Consider the following 27,752-nt stretch of genomic DNA (forward strand, 5'->3'; position numbering starts at 1 on the left):
ACCCAGAATGCATCTAAATTCTTAGCAATGATGCCCCAATACCCTGCCTATGCTTAGTTTTTTATTTGAAAGTGTAAATTCCTAGTTATGATGAAATTAGGCCGCGGGTCGGCGATGCCAAAAGCTACGAAATACTGTGAACTGCTTACATCAATGCGTAGAGCTCTTACCTGCGGTTACAATGCAACAAATGCATTTGCAATGTGACAACCAGAGAGGGAGTAGGAAGCGCAAGAAGATGAGAAGTGAGCGTCGTTAGCTCACGCTGTGTATTTCTTATCCAAAAACTTCTAAAAAACTTTTAAAAATTGGCTTTTATACCTTAGCCAAGGTTTTTGGGTGGTCAAAAGTAATAATCTGGAGTTCTACCAAAGCTGGGAATTGAATGGCTGATACAATCTAGAAACTTGTAGCCCCGGCTCATTAATTACAAGGTTTATCAAGAAAATAGGAGTTACAATATTTCCGATTTATCAACATAATAATTGTTTTACAAGGAGAACTGTGAAAAATGGTGTCCACGCTAGCTTGCTGCTAACAAAGATTGTAGGCACCTCTTATGCAGAAATTGGCACTGACAGAAATTCTACACAAAATGACAAAATAGCTTGTGCAGTATTGCCTATAGTGGAAACGGAAGCTGAAATGAGTCCGAATGAATCTGAGTAGAGTGAGCTCTACGAGCTCACCCGAAATTTTTGTCGACCTATGAACCCTTGCCAAAGCTCACTGAAATCGGAGAAAGTGAGCAGGTATGTGCTGGAGAAGATGGCCACTAAGCTCGGGAGGACGCAACGTGCTCTGATACCGATTATTGGAATTAGGGTTGCAGAGAAATGCACATAGCTTGGAGAAGTCGAGGGAAGCTCAAGGCACACAATAGAGAGTGTGTTACTTAGTATGCAATGGAAAGATAGATAGCCCTAGAGTGACGGGCGTATATACAATGCTCGGGGGAAAAACATTCTTAAGAGCGAAAAAATACCCCGGCGGTCCTAATGTGTTCACACACATCACTACCACATGTATATGGTAACATTACAAGCACCGTCTTTACATTCCTAGGAGTTCAACCTTGAAGGAGTTAATCCTTTATGAAGGACACAACGCTCCAGCAAACGGCCATCCTGGCTATGCAAAGACCCTTAATGCCATGAGGAAAAGCTATTTTTGGCCAGGTATGAAAGGAGATATACTTCACTACATCAAACAATGCCTTTCCTGTCAAAGGATTAAGGGTGAACGGGTAATGATGCTAGTGAAAACTTCAACCCCTTGACATTCCTCAAATGAAGTGGGAACTCATTAGCATGGACTTTGTAACAGGCGTTCCTACCATTCAAGGAGGTTACAAATATATTATGATAGTAGTGGACATGATGACTAAGGTATCTCATGTGATGCTTGTAAAAACAACTTACATTGCATCATACATAAGCCATATTTTTGTTAGAGAGATCTTTAGACTACATCGACTTCCAAAAAGAATAGTCAATGATAGAGATGCAAACTTTACTTCAAAGTTTTGGAAAGCTTTATTTGAAGCCTTAGATACCCAGCTATGTTTCAATTCATCCTATCACCCTCAGACTGACGGTCAGACATAAAGAATGAATCAGGTTATTGAAGATATCCTTAGAGCTTATTGCAGTAGAGATTCCCGGAAATGGATACAAGTTCTTCCTTTGGTGGAATTCACCTATAATTCTTCATTCCATAAAAGCATTGGGATGTCACCTTTTAATGCATTTTATGGGCTTGAATGTATATCACCCCTAAACTTTTCTGACCCCACTATAAGAATAGAAGCTTCAAAACAAATGCTGGAAGAGATGGACACCCAAACTAGGGCCATACGACAGGACATTCAAGCTACTAAGGACCGCCAAAAACATTATGCTGATAAAAAACAGTCTAACCAGGTTTTCAAACAAGGGGATAAAGTAGTCCTTCGAGTCCGGCCAAAGAGAAGCAATGTATCTTTGGGAAAATTCAAAAAACTTAGCCCCATATATTGTGGACCTTATGAAGTGATAAAGGTAATCAGTGATCAAGCTTATAAACTAAAGCTACCTGAACACCTCAAGGTTCATATTGTATTCCTCCATATCATTCTCCTAAAGCCTTCTAACCCAAAACCTCAATCAAACTCTAAACGATCGAAAAGATTGTGGTGCAAAAACAAGGAATTCTTGAACTCCAACCAGATTGTATTCTTGAAACTAGGGAAAGAAGCCTGCAAAATAGAGTAATCAGAGAGCATCTAGTAAAAAAAAACGACTATCCCACTAAAGACCTCACGTCGGAAGACGAAGTATCACTTCTCAAAAGACTTTCCCAATTTTGGTTGAGATGAGGACATCTCCATTCCTTAAGTTGGGGATGATTGTAAGGTTTCCAGTTTTTTAAACCTTAAAGATTGTATAAAGCTTAATCAAACCGATATGATTATTTAAATACCAATGTAGGATTGTTCAACCTTGGCAAATACTATGGTATTTTTGGAACCGTGATCACGACTTTACTATGGTTAGAAATTTTTAGAACTGAATTCCGATAAAAACTGACACAGTTATGGCCATGGGAAGTTTAAACTATTGATTAAATTAACTAAATAAATTGTAAGGTCTTGGTAATCATTGCTGTAAAATATTTTTGTCATAAAACCCTCTAGATATTTTAGATATTTACAGATATTTTTACAATTAAGCATGTAATATGTCAAAAACATAGCAGGATCAATTTGGAGGATCTGGAGGATGTATGGAGAAGTGATGAGCCTGCCCAGGCCAAATTAAGCAGTAGGGGGTTCTAGTAAGAGGATGGGAGCTGCCTTGTAGAGCAAGAAACTGCCAAACATAGCCTATGAGCCCTAAAACTCCATAAATAGGCCCCCCCCCCTCTCCACAATAAACTCAGACTCAAAATCCTGGTAGATTTCTCTTGCAAATAAGAGAATACCTCACAGAAACTACTTAGAGAGAAAAAATAGTTTGTAATTAATCGAGGTAATTGGTTTAATTTTAGTTAATTAAGAAAAAAGCTTAAGTTTTGACTAATTTTCCTAATTAAACTATTAATTAAGAAGATTAAGCATTCTATATTATTAACTACTCTCTAAATTATCATTAGGCTATTGATCACTAATTTCTTAATCTAATTAATTGATTATTGTATATTAAGCTGAAAATGATTAATTTTAGATTTCTTTATAAAGAAAAATATTTTTTAAGTCTAAATAATAATAGTATAATTTTTAGAGCTTGCTTATGTTGTTTAGAAGCCAGGGAAATTAGATCTTAATTTTTGGAGTAAACTACCTAAATAATTAGGTAAAAGTTAACTATTTTTAACCATAAAATAAAGAAAAAATATCATTTGTGCTAAAATCATTTGTTTTTAAGCATAAATTGAAGGGGGAAATTAGCTAAATCACTTAGGTAATTATACAGTAATTATGATAGTTAAAAATCACTATTAGGAAGGCAAGATAATTAGGACATGAACAAAAAATTAGTCTAGCAAATTAATTAAGCTAAAATAGTCTGCTTTTGATTATAAATGGAAAGGGGAAATTAGCAACTTAGTTTATATAACTACATATTAATTGCCAAAGATGGGAAATAGCAATAGAAAGTTGGGATAATTATCTTAAGTACAAATAATTAGTTTAGCTAATTACCTTAGCTAATATTATATGATTTTGACTAAAAATTGAGAAAGGAAATTAGCTAGTTAGTTCATATAATATGATAGGAATTACTAGAGATAAAAAAAAAGTATTAGTAAGTCAAGATAATTATCTTAATTACAAATAATCAATTTAGCTAATTACCTTAGCTAATATTTTTTGATTTTGAGTATAAATTAAGAAGTGAAACTAGCTAATTAGTTTACATAATTACATAGTAATTACCAGAGATGAACAATAGTATTAAAAAGTCAAGATAATTATCTTAAGTATAGATAATTAGTTTAACTAATTACTTAAGCTAATGTTGTCTGATTTGACTTAAAAGTAAAAGTGAAAATTAATAAATCAATTTAGAAGTTAGAAGGATAATTACCAGGGTTATAAAACATCAAAATCCACCCATGATAAATATCCCACGAGCAGATAAATCACAAAGGCCCTGTGTTCTGAAATCGTTGATTTCCAAAACGAATCTTCTACTTTGGTTCTTATTGGACTTACATTCCCAGTTTCCGGTCTCATGTGAGTAGTCGTGGTTTTCACTTCTTTTGAATCTACATAGTATTGTTGGAGTGGTCCCCCAAATATGCATATCTCTCTAGCTCCTTACGGTCCACAGGAGAGTATTTTTGGCCATACTTATCCATTATGACCACCTAAATATTTCTCCCCTCTATGTTAAGTAAATACATATAGTTTTTTGCTATTAGTCAGTTCTTTGGTGTGGATTTCATCACATCTATAATAAAGTGTTTGTTCTCCATTATTGAATTTATATAGCCCCATGTAAGTGTTGTCTCTATTTAGCCTCTTTGTCTTGTTAATGTGTCTAAGCACCGCGTTTTGCTTTTTCATTTTGGGTGGTTCATTTGCTAGATCTTCATCTACCTTGTCCTTGGTGCCAGTCATTCCCCATTTATCCACAATAAAGGGGTTGTGAACGAGGTACATTATCCCCTCTCTCTCAAAGTATCTGTATCCAACATAATAAACATCTACGAGGTCCTTGAATTCGCTTGGATTATTTTCCAACTTAACACAGTAGCGGTCCATTCCATCCTTATAGATTTTTTCCTTAAGCACATTTTCAGAGTGAAACTTCAAATACAACAATTTTACATCAAATGCAGGTTGTGAAGGACCTGTCCCCATGGAAGTTCTTAGGATTCAACTTGTTGGATTCCTCAGTCATTAGAGTGTATGATCCTCCTGACGAGGTGTTAGAAAATCTTCCCCTACAATGTCTTCAAAAGGATACAGTGGTCTTTGATTCATGCTACCTTCAGTTGAGTAAATGCTCACTTGGTCTATGACGTTGGGATTCCTATTTTGGTACAATCTTCTTGATCGCAAATACATGAAGAATTGATATTGAAAAATCCAAACCGGGTTACCTCATTTTTTGGTGTTACTTGCTAGGTTGTATTCTCTAGCACCTACAACCTATCAAAAAATGCTTGATGGCTATGAGTTTACAGCCGTTCCTATTATTTCAAGCTTTCAATCGACAAAATTTAGCTAGGTTTTTCAATACTCCACAATTTTACTCACAACATCAACAATTCACATTCAATTTCAATTTTGAAAAAAACCACAAGGTTCCTAGGGACTACCTCTCTTTGTGGTGGTCAAATTCTGCTCTTTTGTTGACTAAGAGCAACATGGATCACGATCCATGTTGAAAGGACAAACTATCTTTTCTTAGTACCAACAAAATCAACATGATTAGTAGGTCATTTGGTACTAAAAATGGATTTTTGGATTTTAGAATTAGGTCAGTTCTGCCACTTGCTCAGAGTGCTTGACAATTTTAGACTTTTGTCTTGAATTTGGAGATCCTAATTCAATTTTGAAATGATCACTAGAGTCCTTGGGATGTTTCCTAACTATGGTTCAAGTTTTGTATCAATTTATCTCAGAGGAACGTGGATCGCGATCCATGTACCTCAGTGCCAGATTAAACTAAAACTTAACACACAACTTTCCTTTGGCTCCTTGATGTAAGCTTTAGTGTTTTTATAGTATTTGAACTTTTTTAGGTCAACCAAAAGTCAATTCTTGGGTCTGTTCCAGTGGGTTTCCTTTAGATCTACTTTATGCCCTGTTGGCCCCCCTTTTGACCTCTTCTGATAATTGTGGTTTAGGAGAAAGTACTTCAAACCTTATCACTTTCTTCCCTGTCAAATATTAGCTCAAAATTCCCAAAAGGTACATGGACCAAGATCCATATTTGGCATGATCTTTGGTGAGTTTGTGACAGAGAGTGTGGTGATGGTCTTTCCTAAATCCTTTTCGATTTGACCCACTTTCTGCAGGCTAAAAGCAAGATTTTTGTGTCTGCTTTCTGGTTTTTGCAAACAACTTCTTTTTTGGTATTTTGATCAAGTTTGTATATTTTTTTGTTGTGGGTCCTTTTGGAAAAGTTGTTCCCTTAGTTCTCAAGAGTGCATTGATCAATTTTCCTTTACAAATGTCTACCAAGTACATGGATCGCGATCCATGTTTGGCAGCATCTGGTCATGATTTTTTCTCCTACTGGCTCCCTGCTTTTAGTTGGACCCAATTCTCACCCCTTTTTGAATTTGGACAAATAAAAGTATAGTTTCCCAATTTTCTCACTTTTCACAGCTTTTGCTCTTCTTAACACTAGAATGGTAACAGGACACTTTTATGTCCTTGGACACTTTTGTGTCCTGTTAAGTGACCATTTTGCTCGAATTATTTGAAGAGTATGAAAATGAATTTCTAGGTGCTATATATCCACAAAGTTGCCTTATGAGCTGAAAAAAACTTAGCATTTTTTTTGGAGTATCGATCTCACCATTAACCTTACTCTTGCACAACATTTTTGAACCTAAACTGTGTTAAAAAACGGGTCCTGTTTTTGGCTTTTTTTCAATTTTTGGCAACTATACCACTCTAAACTTCATGTTTGTGAGGTTTAGATGGCTAGAGGTTAGGCCTTCATAGTTCTCAACATGTTTTGATGCTTGTAGGGAGAGCTAAGTGTTAAAATTGAAAGTTATGACCAATTTACAAGAATTGCATAATCCTGTTTTTTGGCCAAAATTAGCACTTTTATGAATTTTTTGGTGGCTTTCTTGATATCCAAATTCAATTTTGATTGTGTAAGTGTAATGTATAACATAAAGCTAATATTCCTTGAGTTTTGGGGGACCTAATATGCTATATAGCATAGTATATAATGATGGTTGAGTTTTTTGATTGCTGAAGAATACGATACATTTTAGAGTAGCAAGTATAACTTTCTCAATATTGCTAGTTTCTTAGGCCAATTGTGTGTATTTTGTAGGTAGTAACCATATCTAATCATAGACTACAAACTTGGCTAGATATTGAGTAGTTTCTATGGGTTTCTAGAGGTCATAATGCTAAACCCAGTTTTTTCATGTTTACTGTATTTAGCACTTTATCATTGCCCCCAAGGTTCCAATTGTAAGAGATCCATTATCCTTTTGACATGCTCCATGGCTCCTTTTGAGTTCAGATGCCCAAAGAGAACTAAGAAAACATGTATATAGTATCTGTATTGAGCGTGACTATAGAAACTTTGATGACAAGTCCGTAGAATGGCAAAAATGCAACCTTTTTGTACCTAATTTTTTTGCCCAAAAAAAAACTAGTGAGGTAAAAGCAACCATATGTTTTGGTCACCAACCCATTGAAGTTAACGGGGCATTTTATCTCATGTCCTACAAAAATCTCCACTCTTATTTATATGCAATCAACTGTAAGAAATTGTTGTTTTGGGCAAAATGCACTGGCCCATCAATTTTGGAGCCTTGTAGTGACCAAGGGATGAGAAAAATTACAAGTTTCTCATTTTAACCATATGTAGTAGTTATTGAACTATAAGCTCATGAAAGGATTTTTCAAAATGAGTGGATCTACTATGGTTTTGGAAATTTTTCCCAAAACCCTGAAAGGACTCTTTTATGTCCTATTAGGTTACCATTCTAGTGTTAACCGAGTTTCTTGATTTGGATGTTCTTTTAACACCCTATTTTTGGCCAAACTCAATATTCTGATGTTTGAGGGTCAGTTCTAAGCAAAGGAAACAATTTTTGCTCACTTGGCCTGAAAGGTACATGGATCGCGATCCATGTTGGACAGGCAAACTAGAAGAAATTTGCACATTCTCTCTCCAACAAACTTGTATATCCCCTTTTGCAATTTTTGTTGAGTTTAGTTCAGCATTGAATCTTTGACCATCAATTTTATAACTTTTCAGAGTTATGGTCTTCGGCACCAAAATAAGGTTTTGGACAATTTATACCCTGATTCTTTTGGCCCCAATTGATGGTGGAATTTGTTGCTTAGACTAATCCTATAAACTGTAATAGATGCACATATAAAGTGCGATTTATGACCATAAGCATGTGTGCTTAGGTCTTATATACATGTCCTAGAAGTTTCGTAACATTTGGATGTCGTTTGATGCTATAACGATCATGATTTTTTTGTCAATTAGTGACTGTCTTTTGGTGACTTCGGTCATTTGAGTGTATCTTGAGTTAGATGCAAGTTTTCTATTGTTTCCAAGAGATTGACAACCTCTGGTAGCCTCTGTGCACTAGTCGAGTCAGCTTCATCCCATGGATTGACAATTATGTTCGTGGTTTTTTCTATGTCTGCAACAATAAGATAGAAGTGAGGTTAGAAACCCATCGCACATTTGGCACCGCTGCCATGGAGCGAATAGACCAAAACTAGGAAAAAACACAAGTATCTTGTGTAGTTGTTCTTTAACTTCCTCTAGGTTCACCCAGAGTCAAACTTTAGGATTGCCGTCTTTTGTTGTGTAGAGGTAGCTTGGAACTGACAAAGGTGAAATAGTTAAAACCATTTTCACAAGCTTCAATGTCCAAAATTCCCACTCCATGTAGCCCCTTGATGAGCCCACTAAAATTTTGACATCTATGCCTCCTTATAGGTCTTATCTAGGTTAAATCTAGTGATATTTGCAATAATTAGATGTACTTTCCTTTTGTAGGACTTTTTATTTTGCAAGATTCTTATTGGAGCTTCTTCTTGAGACAACTCTATAACCTATCATTAGGAAATTTTGGAGGTCATTCGGAGGGCCTTTTAGAAGAGAAAAAAGAGCTCTTCGAATCATGAGAGAAGAGAAAATATTACATATAAAAATAGAATGACATTAACAAAAATGTGAAAAAGGTATTGCCCACTTCTTGAATAATCTAGCAATCGTAAAAACTGGTCACCTTTTCATTCCACTATAAGTGAGAACTGCGGCTATTACCACATCTTAGAAAAGGAAAATGAGAGAAAACATTACACTTGTGGTAATAAAGGCAACAATAGGCGTGGAAATGGTTTGTCAGCAATAGATGCAATAATAGTCACAAATATATATCCGCCGTGACTATTACCACATCTATTGCCACGCCTACTATAATGAATATTACCGCTATACGGATTTAAAAAAATAAAGGGTCTCATAAATTGGGTGGCCCAAATGAGCACCTTTTTTTCTACGTGCATAAAACATATGAAACATCATTTGAATTTTGAAAAGTGTAAAATAGACTTTGAAAATACCTTACCTTGATAGTTTAAAGAACAAAAGAAAAATACTTCTAGAGAATTATAAATAAGATCAAAATTTTACTTGAGATGTATATACATGTGCTCGTAGAGTTTTTTTAGTTGAGTTGTATATATAGTTTCTCATAGAGTTTCTTTTTGTGCCACATCTGCACTTTTAAAGAGGACTACAGAAATATCTATCTATCCAAGTCCTCCTCCTCCCCCCCCTTGTCCACAGGTACATACAATTGATCATCCTAAATCTACACTAACCAAAACCAAATTAAACAAATTAATAACTCAAAACAATTAATATAATATGATTTGTCCACATTTATCACCTATTGAGATCCAACTACTGAGTCGAATTGCTCACAAGAGATGTGATGGTTCTCTAACAACCATCATCAGGTATCAAATTTTATGTGCCTCTCTTGATACTTGACAATCTCTCTGATCAAGCAACTAAGAGTGATATTTTCCCAAGTAAGAAATAAAAAAAGAAATTTATAACCTTTAAAAAAAAAAGAAATTGGTGTTGGGTAAAGGAAAAAGTGGGAAACCTCTATAGCTTTATAGCCCAAAAAAATGTTCAAACTTCAACCTCAAAACCAAAAATTATACCAAAACAGCTCATAGTAAACCACAACCAGAAGACATATGCTCCCATGGGAATTCACAAGGACACACCCACCCAAAGGACCATAGCACATAAGAGAAAAACCCTCTCAAAGCATAGATTCACAACACACGTCGACCAATGCATATGAAGGCAAGGGGCCCCCCTTTCACAATTAAACATCACAAACCGACAATTTCAACATCAACTCCAAAACTCATAGATGCATGCCCTCTCAATCTATCTGCATGCAATTTGCCACTATGCTACCATAGCCATATAACATTGTAGCGAACTAGTTGTAACCTTAAGAGCATAACTCCAATTGGGTCACTTTAAGGCTTGAAAGAAATCTTGAAAAATGAATGGTGAGAAATATGAAGATGATCAAAATTGATTCTACACACCTCTATGTGAAAATTGACACAAATAGAGACCTGTTTCGGTACACTTACACGTAGAGAAGGCAAGGCAAGGGCAAAAAATTGGATCCAAAAAAATTAAGGAGACACAACAATATCAAACCTAGAAATTTTTCAAATTATCTTGAACTTTTATAATTTTTTACATGAGTTTTAGTCATATAGAAGTCTCGCTTCAAAAACCTCACTAACGGACACTGACAGTAACGCGATAGCTGAAGCTACCCTAGCAACCTGCCTTGCATGTACATGTGTGTCATGCCAACGGCATAAACCCCGGTGGTGAAGGACCAGGCCCAAGGGTTTGGTTGCTAGTGTGGATAGGGAATGAGGCTTAGGGGGACTATATAAAGGGAGGTTGGGAGGTTCATTCCAAGGAAATCCCACCAGTGGTCTCACACTAGTATCAGAGAATCTATTTTTGGGCCAAGGATGTGGAGCTAACCACTTCCTTTTTGCATGTGCATGAGCAAAGGAGGGGCATAAAAAATCTCTAGAGAATAGGAAGCCAAGGAAGGAGGGAAGAGACCTGCGTGCATAGAGGGGCTTGCGACCGGGGGGGGCAGAGAGATCCATCATCTGTCAAACGCCGCTACGACGGGATTGGATTACACAAGAGATCAAGAGAAGGAGATTCCGTCACAGGGTTGAGACTCAAGGAGCAACAAAATACTCAATCTCTCTCTCTCTCTCTCTCTTTCGATCCCTCAACGCCGTTGCTCGCCGTTGCAAGGATTGAAAACCTTTTATTTCAGGCGCCCAAATTCTTGGGCCTTAGGGAAAACCTAATTTAAAATTAGGGCAAGTACCCACGATTAAGGTCCCTCTGTTTCCTCGCACTAGATATAGTAACAGATCTCAACCAAGTTTTTTGGTAAGGGGCCAGGAAAATCATCTGCAAGTCAGTAAATTTTTGCAAAAACTTTTGATGTTACAAAAGTTTTTTAACTTTTAACTAAAGAAGGTCATAGCTCTTGATTCATTTTGACTAATTGCAAAGTTTTTGAAGCTTGAACTCTTGACAACGATTCGAGATTTGACAGTCAAGAAAATAAATTTTGTAGCAAACATGAAGGGATGAACTTACCTAAAAATCACATACTTAGCACGGCTAACTAGCGGTGATTTTTGGTAATGACGACGGATACAACATGTTTGCATCAAATCTCTTGATTCCTAGGTATTCTTCTTTTTTCTTCCTAGCACTACATAACTGCCATGGATTCAGATATCAATATGACTTTTGATTTTGAGCACCATTCGCCCGATCTTCCCAATGATGCCTCGCAATCGAATACTCTCATGATGTTGGGGGATATGGGTTAGAAACTTGAACCAGGTTAGCATCAGGTTGTTGGATCTGGACAAATTGAGATCCAATAATTGTCGCACCGCATAATAGGGTAGTTATCATCTACTTAGTAATGCTAACAACGCACAAAAACCACTTGAGAAGTGATAACAGTGACAAACTAATGCACATTACTAAAGCAGTGGCGTTAACAACAGCTATAAATTAAATCAAATGACGGTTTAGGAGTTTAAAATCCCCTTATAGCTTCCTCCGGGCCATTAATGGCTTCGTCATTCATCAAAACCGATTAATTTAACCTAAATTGGCATCCACGATCAAAATTTCTCTTGTGATGGGCTTCCAGATTCAATCCTGCTTAGCTTTACCCGATCTGCTTGAGCCCTAGCTTATAGATCTTCTTTCAACTTGTTCCTTTCTTAGATTCAAAAGCGGGATCAAAATAAAGATATTTCCTTACTTAATCTCGAGAATGAGAGAAAGAACGGCTTCCTGCTTAATCTCTTCTTCAACCACGAGAATTTCGTGTGTTCAATTCGCTTCTTCAATTCTTCTTCCCTAGATCAAGCATGAGAGCTCCTTTCGTTCCTTATTTATTTCCTCCCCTTGCTTCGGTTGGAGAACGAGAGAGAGGTAGCGAAAGAGAGAACTCTCCTTTAAGATTATCAAGGGCAGAGAGAGAGAGAGAGAGAGAGAGAGAGAGAGAGAGAGAGAGAGAGAGAGAGAGAGAGAGAGAGAGAGAGAGAGAGAGAGAGAGAGAGAGAGAGAGAGAGAGAGAGAGATAAAGTGTGGCTTCTTCTTACTCTTCACCTCCTTTCCCTCCCGACCTTGCTTTCCAGTTCTTGCCTTGCCTTGTTACCACCTCACACTCCCTTCATGTCCTCGAAATCAAGAGAGAGAGAGAGAGAGAGAGAGAGAGAGAGAGAGAGAGAGAGAGAGAGAGAGAGAGAGAGAGAGAGAGCTGAAGCGAGAGAGAGATATATCGAGCTTTCAAATGAGAGAGAAAGAGAGAGAGATTCTCCTTGCTACTTCCTGCTCGCCACCTCCTTGCCCTCCCAACCTTGCTTTCATGTTTTCTTCCCTTGCATGCTCCAAACAAATCTTTCTATTAATAGCCTCCACCTCCCTTAGCAACAATGGTGCCATCATTGCTAGGGAGCATAAAAAAATTTATGCTAGGGAGCATAAAAATCACCCCTGATGACATGGCAGTCGGCGGTCTTGGGAACAGCTTCAAAATTGTTGGGTGTGGTGCAAAAAGGAATGCCAAGGGATGCTAATCATTTCTCTCTTCTTGCTCAGCGTCATCTGACCCTCCTCTTGCCTAGAGTGAGTCAATTCTCCCTTCCCTGTGCTCACCCTCATTGCCTGCTGACTCACATCATGCCTTTCCCTCTTTTCCCCCATCCACACTCATTAACACTAGGTTGGTAATGGGACACTTTTATGTCCTGTTAAGTGACCATTTTCCTTGAATTATGTCAAGAGTTTCAAAATGGATTTTGAGGTGCTATCTGTCTAGAAAGTTGTCTCATGAGCTGAAAAAAACTCGACATTTTTTTGGAATATCAATTCCATCTTTAACCTTGTTCTTGCACAACATTTCACAACCTAAACTGTGTGAAAAAACGGGTCCTCTTTTTGGCTTTTTTCAACTTTTTGCAACTATACCACTCTAGAATTCATGTTTGTGAGGTCTATAATGCTAGAGAACTATCTTTAGTAGTCCTCAACATGTGCTGATGCTTCTAGGGAGAAATAAATGTTAAAGTTGTAAGTTATGAACAAATTACAAAAATTGTCAAATCCTGTTTTTTAGCCAATTTTAGCTCTTCTATGATTTTTTTGGTGGCTTTCATGATATCCAAATGCAGTTTTGATTTTCTATGTCGTATATTGTAACATAAAGCTAATATTCCTTGAGTTTTGGGACACCTAATACCCTATTTTTCATAGTAGACAACGATGGTTAATTTTTTCAATTATAGAAGAAAACGAAACATTCTAGTATATCAAGTATATCTTTTTCAATATTGTTAGTTTCTTGTGACAACTACATGCATTTTGTAGGTAGTAACCATATCTAGTCATAAGGATCAAATTTGGCTAGATATTGAATAGTTTCTATGGGATTCTCCAACTCATAATGTTGAACCCAATTTTTTCTTGTTTGCTGTATTTAGCACTTCATCTTTGTCCCCAAGATTCCCTTTGGTAAGAGATGTATTATTCTTTTGACATGCTCCATGGCTCCTTATGAACCTAAACGACAATAAGGAACTAAGAAAAAATGCATATATTATTTGTATTGAGCGTGGCTATAGAAACTTTGATGATAGGTTTGCAGAATGGTAAAAATTCAACTTTTTTGTACCTATTTCTTTTGGCAAAACAAAAAATAATGAGTGAGAAGCAATCATATGTTCTAATCACCAACCCATTGAAGTTAACTAGGCAATTTATCTCAAGTCCTACAAAAATCCCTAATCTTATTTTTATGCAACAAAGCGTAAGAAATGAGTGTTTTGATGAAAATGTACTGGTCCATCAACTTTGGAGGCTTGGTGTGACCAAAAGATGAGAAATTTTACAAGTTTCTTATTTTTTCCATGTGTAGTAGGCCTTGAACTATAATCTCATGAAAGGATTTTACAAAATGAGTGGATCTACTATGGTTTTGGAGGTTTTTTTCTAAACCCTGAAAGCACACTTTTGTGTCCTGTTAGGTTACCAACCTAGTGTTAAGCCCCTTGGCCTTTGGGTGGCCAGAATCGGCCCCTAAGCTTCATAAAGGCACTACATTTGGTATACATATTGGGCAAAGCACTGCCAAGCACATCATTCGGCATACACATTGACCAAAGCATTGCCAAGCACAACATTTAGTATTTTTTTAATGAAAATATTATCGTTAATTTTATTGCTGATATCAGCTTCTTAGTGCCATACGCCTTCAGGCTGCAAGCATAGGTGATTGAATTCGTAGGAAATCATTCCCTTTGCACTCGGTGAAAATATCATAGAGCTTCTTACCGTAGCCGTGCTAGGCATTCCCCGCAATCAGTGCATTCCAAGAGATGACATTCCGAACACGAAGCTCTTCAAAAACCTTATGTGCTTCCGTACGGGCACCTCATTTAGCATAAAATCACTACCAAGCACGACATCGGTTTTTGGCATTCCCTAGTTGAAGCTCAAAAGTTTCCAGATGGCACACCGATCGAGCGAACCAGACTGGTATGAACCCCCCCCCCCCGATGAATCTTTAACACGGCCAATATCTTAGTAACCTTAACTCCGATCATCCACTGATATGAAAATACTGACGCGCTCCACAAAGTGATCACTTCAAGCCCATGCCTTCACCATTTTTGTCCCCTCAGCTGCTGCAGTTGCCCAATCCAGTATGGATCTTCAATTGACTCAAACTTCAAACTACCATCCTCATTGCTCCAATCGATGAGCAGTAAAGACAAGCCATTAGAGCACTTCAAGCACTAGAATTCTAGATCATAAACTACCATCTATACTCACTTCAAGCATAATCCTTTTTAGCATCATTAAAGCATATGTTAGCCCTTTAAAGCCACATCTGGCATACATTTAGCATTTAACTTGGCCTGTTATCAAGCTATGAGTACGGTTCATTGATCAAGTAAGCTTCAAATAAGATCTCTGTGCATTTTTATGGTATCTTTCATAGCATGGAGCGGAGCTACACAATATCCACCCCTCTAAACCTGCACAGTCTCCTCTGGTTTATGCCAAATGCACTTAAGAAGCATCATCAGACTCATTGCCTGATGCATACATAGTGTGAATATTACTTATGTAAATGTAGCATGTAAAATAGCAAAGATGCAATAATGAAAAATGAAGATAACAAAGAAAGATTTGAATTCCCTAAATCAAAAGCTATGGTTGTGATCTAACCCTAGAAAAGTAAGGTGAAGTCAATTGATTGTGAAACATGCCAATTATTGTATATAGCTGGAGAGAGAGAGAGAGAGAGAGAGAGAGAGAGAGAGAGAGAGAGAGAGAGAGAGAGAGAGAGAGAGAGAGAGAGAGAGAGAGAGAGAGAGAGGAAACTTCTTTATCATGCACAACCAGTGGCACGATCGAGACCCTACTTTGTTTTCGTGACGTACTTGGGTGGTACCCCCCACCATCCCTCTCTTGTTGCTTGTTGGCTATGGCTACCACCAACTACTCTAAGTCTACTCGCCAATACACCACCCTCAAGATAGCCCACAATGGTGCCTAGCCTTGCCACATCAAACCAGATGATGCCATAAACGACAAAGACATTTCCAACAATATTTTCATGTGGAAAATTGCCGACCCAGATGCGTATGAGAGAGAATTGAGTTCAGATGATCGTGATCCCAAAGACGACAATAGGGCAAGGCAAATGGCAGGAGTGGTGTTGGAGGTGACAAAGGCGAGAAGCCTAGTCTACTGACTAGGTTGAAAGTGACAGTGATATTGTAGTGAATTATGCTCATGGGGCCCTTCTTGTAGTTTCAAGGGAAGGCAAAGAAGCAGAAGATAAGTATTAACAACATAAGACTATATATAGGTAAAGTGGAAAAATCCCAATTTCCAAGTTGGACAACTTTTACATGATAATGAGATTTTGTCAAAGATGTCAATTTGCTTAAGGTCTCATTCCACTTTATGCATGTAGATTACACATTGAGAACAAAACTGGTCATCAAGACCATTAAGAAACTAGTACATTGCATCCATGATCATTGTGTATGCTCTATTGTCCTACCTATGACTTATCTCAACATGAAGAGCTTGGTTTCAAGGCCCACCACTTTTCCAAGGCAAGTTCAAAGTGAGTAACTACAAAAAAAAATTCAAGGTCCACTGCTTGTTCAAGCTAGGACTGACTGACAAATACAATCCACTTTTCTATGACATTCAAGCAAGATCCACTGCTAATCTAGGACTTCCTCATTCAAATCATGAAGCATACATAAAACATGTAGCATATGCTTGGTTGCATCATAGGAGTGTTGGTTTCATGGTGCACTCATCCAAGATAACCTCCCTTGACCTTCGAAGGAATGCAAAGCCCACCACTTGTCCAAGCTAGGTTCCCTTGACTTATGGATGAATGCAAAGTCTACTCCTTATTCAAGCTACACTCAAAAGTGATAAAGTTAGTTAAAATGATTATCATTGACTATTTTTAAGTGGTTCTCTATTGCAACAAATGAGATTTGGTTTGAAGGTCAAGCAATTAGGCTCAAAATACACATAATGAAATATTTTCCACCTACAGAAAAATATATTATAGTAAGCTATTTCATATTGAATAGGAGAAGGTAATTTTGCAAGAAGAATCTAGTTAACCTTCATGAAGACATGCAAGCATACATTGACTTCTAGGACAAATCAGAAGTACATGCAATTAGATTCCAAAGTTTTCCTTTCATTATTTTTTTATTTTCTAAACCTCTTTTACATAAAGGACGTGGTGATAGAATGCTTGAAGAAAACATTTGGATCCATAAAAGAGATCTCTCTCACACATCCAAAGTCCATGAATTCTCCATTTCACACTTGCAAGTTTTATTTTGACATCAAAACATCAATTTCTCTTAGTTACAAATAGATGAAACCTTGAGATGGACTAACATAAAGTTTCTCAAGAAACAAAAATTGATTACTGTTTACTAAATGATCGAACTTAGATCCCAATTGAATAAAAACAAAGTCCCCAAAAAACCGGGTGCACTGTAACAATACATTGGAGTCTCCTTACAATAGGATCCACTCTAGTAATTCATTAAAGTCCCCTTAGAGCAGGGTGCACTTCATTAAAGTGTTCATTGAATTGACATCTTTTTCCAAGATAAAATTTGTCTCAGAATCATAGTATTGATTCACAAGTGTGATGTACGTATATTCTCTCTTGTCTCTTGCAAACAACCATCTTACCAACCATGGCATCATTGTTTCTTCCAAGAATCTTTGAAGTTGCCTAGATGTTTGCCTCCATATCTTTGAAAATATAAGATATGTCTCAAGCATGTTCCACATCACCCTCTATGGAGTGTCATAGAAAATTAGGGTATTTTTTGCATCCAAATCCTCAAAAATCTTCCAAATATGACTCAAATTTTTGTGATAAACCCTTCTTAATCCTAGCATGATGTTTGGATTCTTGTAATTCTTGTTACTTATGAGCATCTTGAACTTGGTATAATGCCTAGGAAAGTATTTTTGTTTGGTGTGTTGCACTCTTGCTAAGTTATAGCAACTTCATATCTATAGCTTAAAGTATTCACTACAAAATTTCCAAAACATTTATGCATCTGGTTGCACCACATGAAAAACATCATCTTTATCCTCCACAAGTCGCATTTGTTGAGCCCAAGTTGGCATAGAATCTCCAGGATTTGTTTCAATTGTGTTGAGAAGCAATCCCTCTAGATCCAAGATAAGTACTCTTTTGATGTCCTTGTTGATATCAAGTGGTAGGTGATAAGGAGGTGGTTGAAGCCTTGGAAAAGGTATTGGATGAGGTTGTTTGGGTAGTTCAATAGTCGCCTTCAAATTGTTAATGCATATAGCCAATCCATTTTCTTGTAATAAATCTGAAATTAAAAAACAAGAACATTAAATAATGTAGATGAAACAATAGATGTGAGTTTTATATTGTATATCATATGGTACTTATATTAGATGGAAAAATTCATCTACCAATATACTCATTTCCATAAAGAAATTCAAATTGAAAACCTAACTTTTTTTATGTTGCACTCTCTCTTAGTCTCAATATCATAAACTTCAACCAGATCTAAGTCAATTAATGAGTACTACTTGTCAAAGGTATGCTCAAAGTGCATAAGTTCTTAACCAATTCTCTAATTCGGAAAATGGGTTCTTAGGTATCATGTCTACCACTTTTACAATATAAGATCCATTTGGATATGGAAAGAGACACTCATAACCACTTGTGCAAGTGATCAGTTAAAGTTTAAATCTTGATTATTGTAACATAGGATTTTGACTAGTGTCTAATCTATCTTAGCATATATAGAATTAAGGTTCACCACTTGTCCAACCTAAGCATGGGAAATTAATATAAATTCCATGGACCTATTCTCAGTTATATAATGGGTATCTAGTGTCAAGATTCAGAAATAATCTAAATTCCATGGACCTATTCAGATTTTTGCTTTTCTTGGATAGGTGGCGGACCTTTCTCCTCTCTATGATTCAATGGAAACAAGATACAAGAACTCGTAGACCATTCTCCACTCTATGATCACTGGTTGGAGACAAGATTCAATAAGTGGGGATTCTTGTATATTAGTCACTTAGCCATTCTATTAGAAGTTATAGTTTGGAAAAGCGGTGTATCTTGTAGTCATTTATAGTAAAAACCTTGGAGAAGTGGTGGAGTTTACTCCCTACGTGTTTTAAGGAATCATAGCTTGGACAAATGGTGGACTTTACTTCTCTTCAAGCATTAGGAGATTTTGGAGGTCATTTGGAGGGCCTTCTAAGAAATTGTATTTCTCTCTCTAGAAAATATTCTTAAAATATACTTGCACTTGTTGCGTACATCCAAAAGGACAGCTGAACTCTGTCATTTTTTCATTCAATGCGTGTGTCGTTTTCATGAAGTACATGACGCTCATTCAATATAGATTTTGCCATCATTGAAATTAAAAAAATCACAAAATTATCATTTGGTGTCAAAATTTAAAGTTTTTCATACCGTCAATGCATCCAAAATGACCAAAAACTTAAAAAACGTCTACCTACTTGCGTCAATCTGACAGCTAGAGGGGGAGAAATTGTCAAAATACCCCTAAAAGGAGATTTTGGCTCACGACGCGTGGGGGGCCATCTAGAAAATTTCAAATGGCCCTCCGTGCGTTGTGAGGCAAAAAATAAAAAAGTTGGATCACGACGCGCAGAGGTCATCTAGAATTCTCCAGGCGGTCCCTCACGCATCATGATCCAAAATCCCGTTTTTAGGGGTTTTGTGACGATTTCTCCCTCTTCGAGTGTCAGATTGAGGCAAGTAGATAGGCAATTTTTAGACATTCCGAACGCATTGGCGGTGTCAAAAGCTTAAAATTCCAACACCAATTGATAGTTTTGTAATTTTTTTAAATTTCAATTTCAACTTTAAGCATAATTTTTAATTTCAATTGACATTTTTGTAATTTTTTTAAATTTCAATTTCAATTTCAATTTTTAAGCATGATTTTCCTTTTCATATGTAGTGTTACAAAAACTGAGAAAATGTCTCTCAAGAAATTTATAAACAAAATCTAGGTGTTTGCTTTGTTAATTCCAGAAAACATATCAAAACTTGTATCGATTGAGCTCCATCAAGATATACCCTCTGTGAGAACCTGCAAAGTAGGAATAAAATGAAATATTGATCAAATACCATGGATATGAATGTTCAATCTAGCATGTGTATCAAGGTTTAAGACAATTCAATAGTACCTTAGGGCTTTTTTCTATCCAGATTTAGAAGATTTTTCTCAACTTTCACCTTATTTGTATACGCCTTTGCAATGGTTGCCTTCAATGGTCCTTTTGTGCTACAACCCTCTTTCCTAGCTAAAGAGGTTAATTGTGGTGCCTTCATGATTTCAATGGGTGTACCTTGCTTTGCCAATATTTCTTGTATTTGGGCTCTTCTTATTTCACTCTGGTGGCTTGTATCACTTGCTTAGTACAGTTTTTCCTGAAGGGTGTTTTCACCTTTGTCATATTTTGTAGGTGGTATTCTTCATGTAATGAACACCTTAGTTGACTAGGCATCATTTTTATGCTTCCAATACTCTATGATTTCTTTGTATTCACTGTTATTTGCTAGTTCAGGTTGTCCATAATGATTAGAAGCAGTCAAATTGCTTACATCCCTTCTCTCATCAAGATGAAGCAAGCAGGGAAGCAACTCCCCTGAGAGCATATTGTCAACCATTTTTTCACCATCAAATTGTGGTGGAAAAATGCAATTGTTTTTGAAGGTGAAATACATCCCTTGTAAGGAGAGTCATCAATAAGAACTATTCTTTGTGGATCGCATTTAAACCCCATGGCAATTTTGGCCAAAGGCTTGAACATTGCCTCAACGTTTGGATTGTCAGGTTTAATTATTTTTGGCTTTGAGCGGTGTAGCAACCTTCTTGATACCAGACTTCAAAGAAAGTTAATGTGTCCCCAGCTGAGTTGTTTAGTGCTCTAAGGATTTGAAGCACATTGTCCACTAGATTGCAATAATAAAATTATATAATATAGTCATCAAGAATTGCATCTAACCTGGCCTAAGTATAATATATATTTTTGAATTTGCACAAATAGCCCATAACTAGCTCCTTGAATACATTAAAGTCGCACTTCAAAATCCACCCCATTAATATAAAAGAGTACATTCTTGGGAGTAGGAAAAGTTGGTGTCCCAAAAGCATCTTCATTATAATCATAGCGTGAAAAAAACCTCATTTTTATCTCACTTAATTCCTTTGTATCTGCAAAAACAAAAAAAAATTACGCATAAATACAAGGACTAGATCAAAGAATGATAGTACTATTGAGATGTCCATCATATGGAATACTAAGAGTGTCTCTTACATGGGGCCTCAAAAGGTTTCAGAAAATAAAATTATTTGAGAGACATAGCATACCATGTCTCCAATATATTTCCATTTGAAGCATAGAGAGAACCAAGGTCCACCACTTGTCCAAGCTAAAACATTGAGCATTGACACAAGGTGTTAGCAACTGGACACACCCAACAGAGAATGATTGCTCGGTGGAATATTATTTTTTCTAATTATTCTTTAAATTGAGAAAAACCGTCATTTTACCTTTGTAAATAGTGGGGCTTGCAGAAGCTTTCAGATTGTATCCCATTTTTGACATTTAGATTGAGTAGATGGTTACATTGGAACATTAGGGTTTGAGATTGTAAGGTATTTATACCATTTTTGACCTTAATGAAAAAAACCTTTGTCATTTTTAAAAAAGTTCTGTCTGTGTGAGTGAGCGTATTGTGTACGAGAGACAGTGAGAGATTCATCTTGATGCTACGTGCGCACCGGTGGTCGGAATCGAGTGCGAAGAAGTGCAGCGTATTGCCCCCGATGAGAGCTATGCGCCAATACCTACATTGCGGGTGTACGGTCTCGTTTTGAAAACTCGACCCACGAGCTACATCTGGTGATTCGGTGAGCATACGTTGTTTGTTTTCACATTTCAACATATCCACGCGTTACCTCTCTCTACCAAAACGGGCGCATGGATAAATTTTTGCAAAAAAACTCCAAATTTGGCAGAGGTTTGATAGTTAGAATGTCCTCTTCAAGCTCTATCTATTGATATATAGCACGCCATGAGATTCCTCATATTTTAGAAGATTCTTTTTTTGATTCACTTAGATTCCGAGAGAGTTGTCACATCATAGGTGAATCAAAAGAAGAATCTTCTAAAATAATTGGAATCTCATGGCGTGCTATATATCAATACATAGAGCTTGAAGAGGACATTCTAACTGTCAAACCTCCGCCAACTTTGGAGTTTGTTTGCAAAAATTTATCCATGCGCCCGTTTTGGTAGAGAGAGGTAAAGTCAAACTCCTTAAAGGGCCCCTTTGTGAGTCCAAATTTTGCCTAATGGCAATGCAATCACTGGATAAAGAACCAAAAGTATGGGTGCCACTGAAGAACAACATGATACCCATGGCGACCAACAAGGTAACTACCACCCATGTTCACTAGGAGCATAAAACAACACAGACCGCAGTGCAAAGATCAAGGTTAGCAACACGCGATAAACAAGTATGGGTGCAGAAGGATAGAGGTGACATGGCAGACACACCACAATACAACAGATGAAGTCAATAGAAGCACACAGTTCAACCAAAAACCCGAGGAATAAAACAGACATGGATCCCAAAGAGAATGCTCAGTAACAACTTAAATGCGACTCGCATTTGGATCCCAAAACCAAAGCAACAAGAACTTCCTTCAGTACAAGCAACATCGGCATGCAGACATATGAAACCGGCAAACTGATCAATGTGGGTGTGCCAATCAGCAGCACAACAATGACAACCGCGGACGTAGCAATAAACCTACAAAAACCTCCAAAACAAAGCTACAAATGGAAAGAAAAAGAGACAAAGACTATGGCCAATTCAGCCACGACAATTCTCTCCAAGGAGACGACAATGGCCATTTCGATAGTAGTGGTAAACCAAGCGATTTTTGCAAGAAAGACGATAAAACAGAGAGTGGTAGAATTACAACATTTACTTCCAAAGAAAATGCGCCAACCAAATCAACAACAAACAGGAAACCTCCACGAAAAATGCCAATAAGCATCTTGCTTATTACCTCCTCTTGCACAGCATTGATTTTTCCATGCATTGACCGAGTATGCATCATATAGGGCCACATTACACGGCCGAGAATTAGCACAATTTTTAACCCGTGCACAACACATACACCGAGGCGATACCTTGTCGTCCGGGAGGACTCCGGCTAGGAGGGGGGGAGGCATTCTCAAATGCGGACCCAATGGTAAAAAGAGCAAAAAAGGGCATGTTTTTCGACTATTTTAGAGGGTTGTCGTTTGATTGCGAATTTTTCTGGACTAACCTAAGGTACATATGCCCTTATACAACATGAATCTACAAGTATATGGGGCCAAACGACAAATCAAGCCCCTAGGTGTGTGTATATAGGTAAAAATAGCCATTTTTCAGACAAAATATTGGTAAGACGGAGAAATCTGGCCATAAAAATTGCATGTGAGCATATATAGTGTTTTGTGGTGATGTTTTTGAGTTATTATGATTTTTGGGGATGTTTTGGGTTTAATTTTCTATTTTCTTTTTAATTTTTTACTAATTATTGGCAGAAAAACTTCAAAAATACAAAAAGCAGGTGAATACGGTCGTAATGAAAAACAAAAAATATGAGGATAATCAGTGACTATAGCACAACCTATGGTACAATGGGGGTGCAATTATGTGAATGAAGCGGAAAGTGTATTTTGGCCAGATTTTGACCAAAACGTCAAATTTCTCGGAAACTCATCAAATGGAGTCCAAATCAAGAATTTTTCAAGCCTAAACCGCATCTCGCAAGAAGTTGAGAGCACATGTCAAATTTCATGGAATGTGGTTCGGGGACCCCCATTATAAGATTTTTTCACTTCATTTAAAGCTCATTTCTACTATTGTCTTTTGAGAGAGAGCTCTTGCCACCTAGAGCAAACCGAACTTCCAGCAGCTTCTACGACGCGCACAACCACCCCCGACAGGCTCCAGACATGAGAGGTAGACTCACCACTTTGAGCTTTTCGCGTATGTTTGATGTTTTGTCGTGAAAACTAGCGTAGGGTTCATATGGGAAGCGAGCAGTAGAGACCTACAGGTAGAAGTGGCCACTAACGGCTAACCCAAAAGCAATGAAACTTCATCGGCAGCCTACCCTAGCATAGGAGACCACTTTTGGATACCCAAAGGCAGTGGAAAACCATTGGGAAAAACCCTAACTTCTAGAGCCCCGCAAGAGGCCACCAAATGGTAAATCGGTGGAAAGGCACCCAAATGCTACCAAAACTCATGGGTAGGAGCATCTCGACATGCTCTTCAAGTCTATATAGCCCACATGGCCATAAGGCGATCCGAAGCGGCACTAAACTTCAGGAGTGGCATTAGACACACAAAGCGTCAAATAGCTCTCACGGCCAAACCGCATGTCCGTTTGCCACCAAACTTCACGAGTGGCTTTCTTAGACCATCAATAACTAAGTCCTATGGTGGTAGACCACCACAAGTCATCAACGACATGTAAACGCAACCACGGGCCCTTCCAGAGAAACAAATTGCCAAACAGAGCTCCGATGAAGCCAAAGTCAACAAAAACCATATGGCAAGGATCCCCAAGGGACTGTGAAGCTATGGAGACTAACATCAAGAAGTTTCATCGCCAAGAAGCACTCCAAGAGTCAGAAAACAGCTCAGAGGCTCTAAAAGTCACACTGGGAGTTTCTATCTATCTATTTGACTTTTTTGTTGAGATAGGGCTTAAAAGGGACTTAGTGGGGCTCAGGGTAGGCACCAGTAGCACTTATCATATAAATTTCATCAGGAGACATCCTACGCATAGGATGTCTCAAGGACAATTATGGGAACCAAACTCAACATCTCATATCACACACAGTTTCTGAATAGCCTGTATATGCTAGCCACCAAGTTTCATCACATTAGGACAAAAGTTGACCTCATATGCATCAAAAAACGCAAAGTCAAAGCATAGAGGCAATAATGGGTCGTAGACCTACCAAAACTAGTCCAAATCACATGAAACTTGCACAATATACTCATGAGCACATTGCCAAGCTAACTGTGGCGTCAGATGTGAAAATTGATGAAATAGACATCCTACGCGTAGGATATCTAAATGACCTATCTGACCTCCATCTGGTATTTTTAAATTCCAGATCTCTTTATAACACCTTCATAGGCTCATATATCAAGTTTCAAGCCATTCCCATCACATTTGGCCCCCAACACCTCCAAGATGCACTTTTTGAGCCTAATAACACTACACATGCTCTTAACAACACCAATGCTTATCCAAATCAAAATCTAAGAGTAGGGCCATGTTCCACATGCTAAGGGATACCCACAGAACCAACTTCAAGGTATTCTGATAAAATAGACATCCTACACGTAGGATGTCTCCACTGTGATTTTGACCTACTGAGAAAGAACTGACTTCATGGGAGCCATTAACATGGTGTAAGAAGCCTGTATATCAACTTTCAACCCATTTGAATATCATTTTTCACCTGTTGAGAACATCCTACCCAATTTGTGAGCCTAATGCCTGAATCTGCCCAAAATTGGACTTTTTGATGCCCAAACCCAATTCCAATCACACAGCCATGTTGCACAGGTCAAGGGCCACACGCCTGCCAAGTTTCACCAGAAACTGAGAAGATAGACATCCTACGCGTAGGATGTCTACATGATATTTTTTTGGCCAGAAAGCTACTGTGGGCAAATGCAGAGTTTCCCTAGTTCCTTTTAAGTTCTATTTTCAATTTTCAAGTCATTTGAGTAGTTAGAACTCAGTTTATCATCTAATATGGAAAAAACACTAACTTTGGACTATTGAGTGCAACATGATCCATGGCAGCCGCAAAATCACCTGCAAAGAAGAAGATGATGACTATAAAAGACTACTTGGAAGAAGTGGATCCATTTGTGATCCCAGAAGAAACCCTGAAGCTCACCATCACATGGATTCAAGATGATCTGCTAGAGTCCGATGATTTGAGAATCTACCAAGGAGTATTCAAAGATCCTAAAGGAAATGCAGTAGAGCTACCCATGATACCAGGGGAGCTCAATGAATTTGTTAGGAGCAAGATGGGGGATTACCTGGAGAAGCTGGATCTACACAACTACTTTGAAGCTTTGCCAGCGGGGATTGACATCAAAAGAGTGTGGCAATTTGTAACCACAATCAAAGAAGATGGAGTGGCCCGAGTCACCGATCTGCAAGGCAAGCCAGATACCATGGTTGTCATCACAGAGAGGGTGGTGGCAGCCGCACTTGACATCTCAAACAAAGGAGATAGTGTGACGAAGAGGCGAGATGAATTCAAGGTCTACTCGAAAAAGAAGAACAACTACACATTTGAAGATATTGCAAACCCAAAAGTGGCTATCATGAGCCAACTCTACAACCAATACTTCCACATGTGTACAAAGCTGCCACATAAGTACAGGATGCCACCTGGAGCCATTGCTACCACCTTCATCTGTCCAATGCAGAAGGGAAAACCAAAAGAGATAAATTATGTCGCTTACATCCACGACAATCTGGTGAAGATGGGGAACAGAAATCCCACCTATATTGTACCTTGTGATCTGATAACAAAAGTTGTCTATGGAGCATTGCATGCCAAGGGAAACTGGCCTAAACCGCCCTCATAAAATGATTGGCTAAAGCTAAAGGAAGACAAGGAAGAAGAACATCCCAAGGCACCCAGGGTAGCCACAAGGATGAAGCGCCGATTAGAGACCGTGCTAGAAGAGCCGCCAGAGTCGAAGAAAGGAAAGAAAGAAATTCTACAAGTGCCGATCAAAGAAACCAAGTGACAAAAAGCGGCGCGGCTAGAAAGACTAATGGAAAGCTTTAGAGCTGAGAGAGCACTGAAAGGAGATCTAAGCGATTTGTGGAAGCCATCTCTTGAAGCCATGTCGGGATCATCTTGAAGGGTTCACCGGGATAGGTTCGAAGACTATATCAAAAACTTTGAGATCTTAGATGCTACGGCGGAAAATATCCCGAATGTCCCTTTTATAGAAGAAGAAGTGGACGAAGTGAGACGGCAGCTGCTAGAAGAGAAGGAAGGCCAAGAAAGAGAGAGAAAAACCAAGGCGGACAGAGATTTCAAGAAGAAGCCACCAACTCCACCGTCAAGCCGGGAATCCAGCCCACCCCCATCAGCACCTCCTCTTAGCCCTCCACAAACCCAACAAAAGGAGGAGCTGAATAGAACTGATGAACAAAAAGAGTCCAAGAAAGAGAAAAACAAAGAGGTAGAGCTGAAGGTAGAAGCTGAGCCAAAAGAGGAGAAGCCCAATCCAGAGGAAATAATCTTTAGAATATTTCTTGATCTACTAGCTGCGGGGTACTCTCGAGAATAGGCAGCTATTGTACCCTTTGATTTGGCAAGCACAAGGCCCAAGGAACATATGCAGAGCCTTCGGTTAGTGGAATTGAAAGAGATGGACACCTATACAATGGACCTACAACCACCAACCAATGATTGGGATGTGGTAATGCAAAAGCTAACCGGGCTCAGAGCAAGATCAATGGCCACTGAGAGTGAGATTGATACTCTCAAAACAAATGAAGTTTATATCAAGGCTGAAGTGGACTTACTGTAGAAACAGGGCCAAGAAAATATAGAGAATTAAACAAAGCTGCAAGCCAGTCTGGATGCAGCATTACAAAGATGGCAGGAAATGGAACGACAGAATCAGGTAGCCGAACACAAACTCCAAAGAGCAGAGGAAGAATACTAGAAAATTAGCAAGTCATTGACAGATGCGGAGAGAGA

Source organism: Adiantum capillus-veneris, chromosome 4 (assembly GCF_014529385.1).
Source record: "Adiantum capillus-veneris isolate H3 chromosome 4, ASM1452938v2, whole genome shotgun sequence".
NCBI lineage: Eukaryota > Viridiplantae > Streptophyta > Polypodiopsida > Polypodiales > Pteridaceae > Adiantum > Adiantum capillus-veneris.